Here is a 10,073-nt window from a genome sequence, read left to right on the forward strand (position 1 = left end):
TCGTGCCCCCCTCGGGCATCGTCTCGCGTTGATTCTTCTTCCCAAAAATCACATTTATTCCAAAAAAAATCTCTGTCGTTTTTTAGCCCTTTTGGACTTCGTTTGATATGGATTTTCTGCAAAACAAAAAACATGCAACAAACAAGAACTGGCAGTGGGCACTGGATCAATATGTTAGTCCCAAAAATAGTATAAAAAGTTGCCAAAAGTATATGAAAGTTGTAGAATATTGGCATGGAATAATGAAAATTTATAGGTACGACAGAGACATATCACTCGCTTGAGTGACTTGTTATTTAGAATATCAAATGATGTTAGAGGTGTTGGAAAGCATGCTTCTATGGTTCAAACTCAATTAGAACAAGTTGCTAAATCACAAAGAGAATTGCTTGATGAAATGAATCATAATATGCATGACTTTGCTGTTAGAGTTGCAACTAGAGGAGGTAAAATGACTTAGGAACCACTTTATCCTGAGGGACACCCTAAAAGAATTGAACAAGATTCAGAAAGAGCTAACACTACTGCACCTAGTCCTTCTAGGAAGAAAAAGAAAAAGAAGAGTGATAGGACTTCACATGCTCCTAGTGAACCTAAAATAGAAAAACCTCCTGATAATGATAATGAAATTTCTATCTCTGATGCTGAAACTCGATCTGGAAATGAACACTCACCTAATGATAATGAAAAAGATAATGATGAGGTTCATGAAGACTCTCAACCAACCAATGAAAAAGAACCAGATAATGATGTTGAGATAGAACCACCTGTTGATCTTGATAACCCACAACCTAAAAATAAAAGATATGACAAAAGAGACTTTATTGCTAGAAAACACGGTAAAGAAAGAGAACCGTGGGTGAGGGAGTCCTGGACTAAGGGGTCCTCAGGTGTCCGATCTATTGAATATGGGCCGAACTGATGGGCCGTAAGGATACGAAGACCGAAGACTCCACCCGTGTCCGGATAGGACTCTCCTTGGCGTGGAAGGCAAGCTTGGCGACCAACTATGAAGATTCCTTTCTCTATAACCGACATGTGTAACCCTAGCCCCCTCCCGTTTCTATATAAACCGGAGGGCTAGGTCCGTAGGTAGGCCGAATCCCGAATAATCATAGCCATGTTAGACTCTTAGGGTTTAGCCATTACGATCTAGTGGTAGATCAACTCTTGTAATATTCATATTCATCAAGATCAATCAAGCAGGACATAGGGTATTACCTCCATAGAGAGGGCCCGAACCTGGGTAAAGCATTGTGTACCCCGTCTCCTGTTACCATCGATCCTAGATGCACAGTTCAGGACCCCCTATCCGAGATCCGCCGGTTTTGACACCGACATTGGTGCTTTCATTGAGAGTTCCACTGTGCCGTCCTCAAAAGGTTTGATGGCTCCTTCAATCATCTATAACGGTGCTGTCCAAGGGAAGGTCTTCCTCCCCGGATAGATCTTCGTGTTCGGAGGCTTCGCACTATGGGCCAACTCGCTTGGCCATCTGGAGCAGATCGACAGCTACGCCCCTAGCCATCAGGTCAAATTCGGGAGCTTGAACTACGTCACGGATATCCGCGGAGACTTGATCTTCGACGGATTCGATACCACGACAATCGCTCCCCGTCACCTCGATGAACATGACTTAGATCTGTCATCGGGCCATACCCTGGAAATTGCACCTATAGCCCCTCTGGTCTTAGATGCAGAGCAGGTCGCGTCATCCGAGGACAGGAAGCTTAACCCTGCCACGGAAGCCGCAGACTCCACGGCGTTGGAGCCGCACACAGATTTAACCTCTGGTAATGCCTATGTCACTGGAACCTCAGGCTCGTTTCCGGTTAAAAGTTCTGAACTATGTGCATCCACGCATGTCGAGCATGATCGGTTATCGATCGCCGAATTCAGCGCCGCAGACATCTTCCGGCACTCACCCTTGGACGATGTGCTGAATTCATTAAAAAATCTATCCTTAGTGGGGGATTCACAGCCGAACTATATCCGGTTCGAACTAGAAGCTGATGACAGGGAATTTCGCTCCCCACCCGCCACCCACTTCATAGCCACTGTCGAAGACTTAACTGACATGCTTGATTATGGCTCCAACGACATCGACGGTATGGACGGCGATGCCGGAGAAGAAGAGGCCCAGGACCCGCCGTTCACCGGACGCTGGATGGCCACTTCCTTGTACGATGTATACATGGTGGATGCACCAAAGGAGAACAGCGGTGATGACAAAGAAGATCCAGTTGAGGATAAACCTCCTGAGATACAATCGAAATGTCGGTGTCAGCGGCGCCGCTCTAAGTCACACCGCAGTAAAGATAGAAACACCGGCACAGGAGAAGATAACACTCCGGAAGGTGCCGAAGACAACGAAGACCCTGTTGACACAGCTACCGAACAGTGTTGGGGATATAGCTACCAGGTATGACCCGCCCAGGAGGGCTCAAGTCAACCCCAATGGCGGGTCAACCCCAATGGCGGGTTATGAAAAGAAGCCCATTAAACATACAAGGCGATGGTTTGTTATAGGGCTTGTAGTAGGCCCAAGCCCAGAGGTGGCTTAAGGTCCAATATTGTAAACCTCCATATGTAAAGAAAGACTTGTAAAGAAAGGCATATAAAAGAAGTCACCGAGCTGGACACATTTTATGAGCCGGCCGGGACTCTGTAGTCCGCCAGGCATCAACCCGTGTATATAAGGGGACGACCCGGCGGCGGCTTAGGACAAGAAACAACAGATCGATAGCCAAGCAAGCGGATTCGCTCCTTGGTCATCAAAACCTAGCAATACAACATCAACTGGACTAGGCCTTACCTTCACCGTAAGGGGCTGAACCAGTATAAACCTCTCGTGTCCTTTGTCCTGATTAACCCCTTTAAGCTTCCTAGTTGTGATGGCCCTACGACTAAGTCCTTTCGCTAGGATATCTGTCGTGACAATTCCACGACAATTGGCGCCCACCGTGGGGCCAGCGCATGGTGGATTTGAGTTCTTGAAGGGCAACTTCGAAGGGCTCAAGGGATACGCTGTGGGCCGGATGACCAAGAGTCGTCGCGGCAAGCTCTACATCGACGACGAAGGCTGGGGCCCCGATGCCGGCTCAATTGAGTACGGATACCGGGTCCCCTTCGGCGGAATCCACGTCTTCATTGGCCGAATCAGCGAGCCGGGCCCTGAGCCGGACATCTGCACCGACCTCGTCCAGACGGCTCAGCGCGCCAGGTCTACCCGGGCTCAACCCGCCACGAGGCGTGCCTTCATGGGTTGCATCCATGGAGGGGAATTTTCTAAAGGATCGATGGGTGGTGGTGAGACGGCCGTTTGTTCTGACGGTGAGTCATCCACAGGCGAAACGGATTCTTTGTATCAGTTACAAGACGGTGGGCTCGGGGGCTATTCCGATGGCAGCAATATTCCGGACCCCACTAAGCCGCTGAATCGAGCCGGAGTCTTCATGGTTGGCACTCAACCTGGTCAGAATTCTACGGCTGCGGCAGCCATAACCACCGGGTCAGCAGCGGCCGGGTCAGGGGACCCCGTGCGCCCGCCAGCTCAGGTATTAATGGACCTCATGGATAGGATGACGGCCCCGTTGACTGCGGTGGTTGAGCCAGTGGATAAGGCTCAGCATGACGCAGAAGTAGCATGGCTATGCGGAGAGGTAGCACAGGCCAAGGAAAATTTAGCAGCGGAAGACGTCAGGATGGCCGTAGAACGGGCGGCTCTGGATGCACGTGCTCAGCAGCTTCAACCGGAGACTTTCTGGCTCTCGATGGATCTGAATGCGTCAAACGAGGTCATGAGGAGAAGACACTAGAAAACTCAATCACGTCTGCCTCTGACTTACGATCCTAGGAACCTTTTCCACACACCCGGGGCCGGTCCCAGCAACCCGCCGGAGGCAAACCGGATCACAACACCCGGGACAGGGGTGCCGGTTCAACCGAGGGCCATGGAACCACCCCGTGTGAATATTACTCCACCTCATTACACGCCAGTACCGCCGGGTCACTTCTCTAACCCTTTGGAGAATTTAATTGCTGCGTCGGCTCGTCTGGCGGCTCTCCCAATGGAAGGCGACTCTCCAATGGCGATCGAAACACGAAGGGTCAGAGAACTTCTTCAGACAGCCCTGGCACAGCAGGATGCATACTCTTATAGTCGAGACAGAATCCATTCGACCCCTCGCCCAAGCCGGAGCCCGAGCTATAGCACACATATGGACTCAGCGGCTATGTCAAGCAATGTCCAATGTCGTAACCAGTCGCGTAGGCATGACCCAACACAGGATGGAGCCTTTAACTTGGTGGATCAGGAGTGGATCCGTCAGGAGGCTGAGCAGGTGGTTCAACTAGCAGCTGAGCAGGCGGCTCATCAGGCTTTTCCGGTTTATCCAGCAACCTCTGTTGAGGTAGGAGTGGCCACAAGAACAGGAGGTGTCCCTTGCCTGGTGCCGGCTCTACGTAATGAGCGCTTGCCAAAAGATTTTAAGGGGCCTCGTAAGGTGCCTAATTACACGGCCGACTTGCAGCCTGGGGCATGGATTGAAGGTTATGAGATGGTGATGGAGCTACTGGAGGTCAGTGATGCAGCAATGGCTAAATATTTCACTATGATGTTGGATGGAACAACTCGCACTTGGTTGAAAGGGTTGCCGCCCAACTCCATCGGCTCATGGGCGGAGTTAAAAGCCCGGTTCATTCAGAACTTCAAGGACACATGTAAGCAACCTATGTCAATCGTGGACTTGACTAACTGTAAGCAAGAGGAAGGTGAGTCCACGACCCATTGGGTGCGTCGGGTCAAGGAGATAATACATTCATCTGATAAGATGGATGCCGGCTCTGCGGTCTTAATGTTGGAGAAAAATTGCCGTTTTGAACCTCTGAAGCAGAAGTTGGGACGGCTCAAGCGTGATTGTCATGAAATGGGCCAGTTGATGGCGGCTCTGGTCAAATATGCTGATTCAGATACTAAGGATCCTGCGTCTGATGAAGAGAAGGCAAGGAAGGGAAAAAAGAATGGCAATGGCAAGGGTCACCAGCATAACCCGGTGAATCAAGGAGGTAATAGACGTAAGGCTGACGAGTTTGTGGCTAACGCCAGTACATAGGGCAACAACCAACGACGCAAGGAGAGGCCACCTCCTCGGTCAGGCGGGTCAGGTCCCACTCTTGAGCAACAACTGAATGAACCCTGTCCGAGACATGACACCCGGGAGAAGCCAGCTACCCATCTGTGGAAGGACTGTACGATCATGAAGGCGTTTAAAAATTCCAACATGTTCGATGGTTACCACGGACCTGGCGGCGGTTCAGGCAGCGGCAGTTTTCATGGCTCAGGCACCGGCTCAGGTGGAGGCGGTTTTCACGGCCAGGGCCATCCGGGTAACCAAGGTGGTTATAATCAACAATCCGGCCAAAGTAATCAGTAGCAACAGCAGCAGCAGTCCGGGTATCAGAGTAACCCAAAACAGCTGAACAGTGGGCAGTACCACGTATTTACCACTAATTTGTGCAAGAGGGACCAGAAACTTCACAAGAGGGTTGTAAACGCTGTTGAGCCGGTGGTTCCACGTTATTTGAGATGGTCAGAACAACCTATTGTGTGGAGTAGGGAGGATCACCCTCCCCGGGTTGATAATCCGGGTCACTTGGCTTTGGTAGTGGTGCCTCAGGTTGGTGGATATAAGTTTACTAAGGTACTCATGGACGGAGGCAGTAGCATCAACATCCTCTATTATGAGACGTTTCGTCGCATGGGGTTGACTGACAAGAGTCTTAGACAATCCAACACTGTTTTTCATGGTGTTGTACCTGGTAAGTCGGCATACCCAGTTGGTAAGATTGAGCTGGAAGTAGTCTTTGGGGATGAATATGATTCTAGGGATGAGAAGTTAAATTTGGAAGTGGTTAAGATCAAAAGCCCATATCATGCCCTGTTTGGATGGCCGGCTTACGCCAAGTTCATGGCTCGGCCATGTTATGTGTATCTGCAGCTCAAGATGCCAGGTTATAAAGGCACCATCACAGTACATGGAAGCCGGAAAATAGCCCTGGAATGTGAGGAAGGTGACGCTGCTTATGCAGAGTCTGTTTGTGCAAGAGAGGAATTAAAGTTTTATAAAGATAATGTTGACCCGGTAGACATGACGTCTTTGAAGAAGCCAACTACGGAGCATGAACCGGTGTTGAAATTCAAATCAGCTGATGGCACCAAGATGGTTGATTTTGTGCCTGGCGACTCATCCAAACAGTTCATTATCAGTGCTAACTTGGATCCAAAATAGGAAAGCGCGCTCATCGAGTTCATCCGTGAGAAGCGGGACATCTTTGCATGGAAGCCTTCTAACATGCCAGGTGTCTCAAGAGAACTCACCGAGCACACTCTCAATATCGATCCAAAATTTAAACTGGTCAGGCAGTTTCTTCGACGGTCTAACGAGGAAAGGCACAAGGCTATTGGAGAAGAGGTGGCCTGGCTCTTGGTGGCCGGGTTCATTGTTGAAGTTTTTCACCCGGAGTGATTGGCTAACCCGGTGCTTGTGCTTAAAAAGAATGGCACCTGGCGCATGTGTGTGGATTACACAGATTTGAAAAAAGCTTGTCTAGCTGACCCTTTTGCTCTCCCTCGTATTGATCAGATCATTGATGCTATGGCAGGTTGCGAGCGTTTGAGTTTTTTGGATGCCTATTCGGGTTATCATCAGATCAAGATGGCAGTTAAGGACCAGGAGAAGACAGCTTTCATCACTCCGTTTGGAGCCTTTTGCTATGTGTCTATGTCTTTTGGGATTAAGAGTGCCCAGGCGACTTATCAACGATGTGTGCAGAATTGCCTTCACAATCAGAATGGGCGCAATGTTCATGCTTATGTGGATGATATGGTGGTGAAATCCAGAGAAAAGGAAGCCTTGGTAACTGATCTGAAGGAGACTTTTGATAACCTCCGGGTCTACAAAATTATGCTTAACCCGGCTAAGTGTGTTTTTGGAGTCCCAGCTGGCAAACTCTTATGTTTTTTGGTGTCTAACAGAGGTATTGAGGCTAACCCGGAGAAAATTAAGGCAATTACATCTCTGGCTAAACCGGCGTGCATCAATGACATTCAGCAGTTGGCAGGTCGCGTTGCAGCCTTAAGCCGGTTCATAAGCCGGTTAGGGGAGAAGGCGATGCCTTTGTATCAAATGATGAAGAAGGCGGATGACTTTGTCTGGAGTGACGCTGCTAACTCTGCTTTTGAGGATCTGAAGAAACAGCTCGCTGAGCCGCCGATTCTTGTTGCTCCGGATGAGAAAGAGCCGTTGTTGTTGTATGTGGCTGCTAACTCACGTGTTGTCAGTGTGGCCATTGTTGTGGAGCACAAGGAGGCTGGCATGTAACATCCGGTCCAATGGCCGGTTTACTACGTCAGTGAGGTGCTCATTGAATCTAAACAAAGATATCCACATTGGAAGAAGCTTGTTTATGGGGTGTTCATGGCAAGCTGGAAGCTCAAGCATTACTTTCAGGGTCACCCAATCACTATGGTTAGCTCTGCTCCTCTAGGAGACATTATTCAAAATAGAGAAGCCACAGGACAAGTCGCCAAGTGGGCTATTGAACTTGGGTCTCATGGTTTGAAGTATGTGCCACGTACTGCAATCAAATTTCAAGCACTGGTTGACTTCATTAATGACTGGACAAAGTTGTAGATGCCAGAGGAGAAACCAGACAACACATATTGGATGGTTCATTTTGATGGGTCCAGAAAATTGGAAGGCTCGGGGGCTGGAGTTGTTTTAACTTCTCCTCGAGGTGACAAGTTTTGTTATGTGTTGCGATTGATGTTTCCTTGCACTAAGAACACAACAAAATATGAAGCCTTGCTCCATGGTCTTCAAATGGCTAAAGAGATGAGTCTGAGCCGGGTACGGTGCCTTGGCGACTCAGATTTGGTGGCTCAACAGGTGTCAGGCAAGTGGGATTCCAAGGATCCTCTCATGGCGGCTTATCGCCGCGAGGTCGATGCTATTGCGGGGCATTTTAAGGGTTATCAAGTGGAACACATTGACCGCAGAAAGAACGAAGCGGCCGATGCCTTAAGCCGGTTGGGATCTCAGCGTAAGTCGGTGGCACCTAACACCTTTTTAGATGTTTTACATAACCCGTCCGTTAAGTTGCCTACAGAGGAAGATTTGGCCATTCCTGACCCGGAGGCACAGTTGGTGGCGGCTCTTCATGTCATTCTAGATTGGACAGTACCGTTCTTGGCTTACATGACCCGGGGCGAGTTACCAGAGGACGAGACCCTGGCCTGACAGATAACCCGGCGGTCCAAGTCAATGACAATTTCTGACGGTGAGTTGTATCATCGCAGCGTCACTGGAGCGTTTTAACGTTGTGTTTCTCCTGAAGAAGGTCAAGTAATTCTTCGTGAGATCCATGAAGGGGATTGTGGTCATCATGCCGGGTCAAAGTCTCTTGTCGCCAAAGCTTTTCGTCATTGTTTTTATTGGCTAACGGCTCACGCTAATGCGGAGGAGCTGGTCAGTAGGTGTGGTGGATGTCAAAAATTTGCACGACGAGTGCACGTGCCGGCTCAAGAGTTGCGGATGATTCCAATCACTTGGCCATTTGCAGTCTAGGGGCTTGACATGGTTGGACCTTTCAAAAGGTCCAAAGATAAAAAGACACATCTTTTGGTGGCAGTTGACAAATTCACAAAATGGGTTGAGGCAAAGCCAGTGAGTATGTGTGATGCAGCCACGGTGGTTCAGTTCATGAAAAAGGTGATTTTTCGCTTTGGTTTTCCACACAGCATTATAACTGCCAATGGCACTAATTTCTCCCAAGGTGCTATGGAGGATTTTTGTCAACGTGAGCCTATCTGGCTTGACGTTTCTTCAGTAGCTCACCCCCAATCTAATGGTCAAGCTAAGAGAGCAAATCAAGAAATCTTAAAAGGTCTCAAGCCCTGGCTCATGGTTCCCTTACAACGGACGTCGGGTTGTTGGGTAGAGGAATTACCCTCGGTGCTGTGGAGTATCAACACCACTCCTAATAGGTCTACAGGTTATACACCTTTCTTCATGGTTTATGGAGCAGAAGCAGTGCTGCCTAGTGACATTCCTCATGATTCGCCTCGCGTGGCGGCTTACATTGAAGCTGATAATGAACAAGCCCGACAGGATGCACTTGACTTATTAGATGAGGAGAGAGATTTTCCGGCGGTTCGATCAGCAATTTATCAACAGGACCTGCGCCGTTATCATGGCCGCCGGGTTAAGTCCAGGACCTTTCAAGAAGGTGACCTGGTGCTCCGGCTCATCCAGAATATGTCTGATGCACACAAATTATCCCCGCCTTGGGAAGGACCCTTTGTGATCAGCAAGAACTTAAACAATGGGTCATATTACCTCATTGATGTTCGAGAGCATAAAGACTCACGTAAGTCAGAGGAGGAGACCCGCCGGCCGTGGAACATTGCTCTTCGACCATACTATACTTAAGCCACCGGCTCTCGTTATGTACATACTTTGACGTTGTATATATTATGATAAGTAATAAAGCAGGACCTCTGTCCTTTTCCCTTTCAGTGATCATATATCTTTATTATTTTCATTATTTGAAAAAACCAAAAGGGGGCTGATCGTATCCGAATCTAGCTTAACCCTTTTGGTCCGGCTCATGATTGTATTTGAATCTAGATGTAAACCTCATGGTCATTTGGGGGCTTCCTGTTCAAACATAGGGCGTATTCGAACCAAAGAGAACATAGCTGTCGTAACCCTCTTGATCGGCTCAAAGCCAAACTCTCTAGGGGGCTTCTTGATCGTATCTGAATCATAGCTTAACCCCTTTTGGGTCCGACTTGGATCGTATTCAAATCAGGGTCGTTAAAAACCTCTCAACGTCATTTGGGGCCTTCCTGTTCAAACATAGGTCGTATTCGAACCGAAGAGAACATAGCTGTCGGTACCCTCTTGATCGGCGCAACACCAAAGCCACTGGGGGCTATATGATCGTATTCGAATCTTAGCTTAACCCCTTTAGTCCGGTTTACTAATCGTATTCGAATCAGAAGACTCCAG

Source organism: Triticum dicoccoides, chromosome 5A (genome assembly GCF_002162155.2).
Source record: "Triticum dicoccoides isolate Atlit2015 ecotype Zavitan chromosome 5A, WEW_v2.0, whole genome shotgun sequence".
Classification (NCBI taxonomy): Eukaryota; Viridiplantae; Streptophyta; class Magnoliopsida; order Poales; family Poaceae; genus Triticum; species Triticum dicoccoides.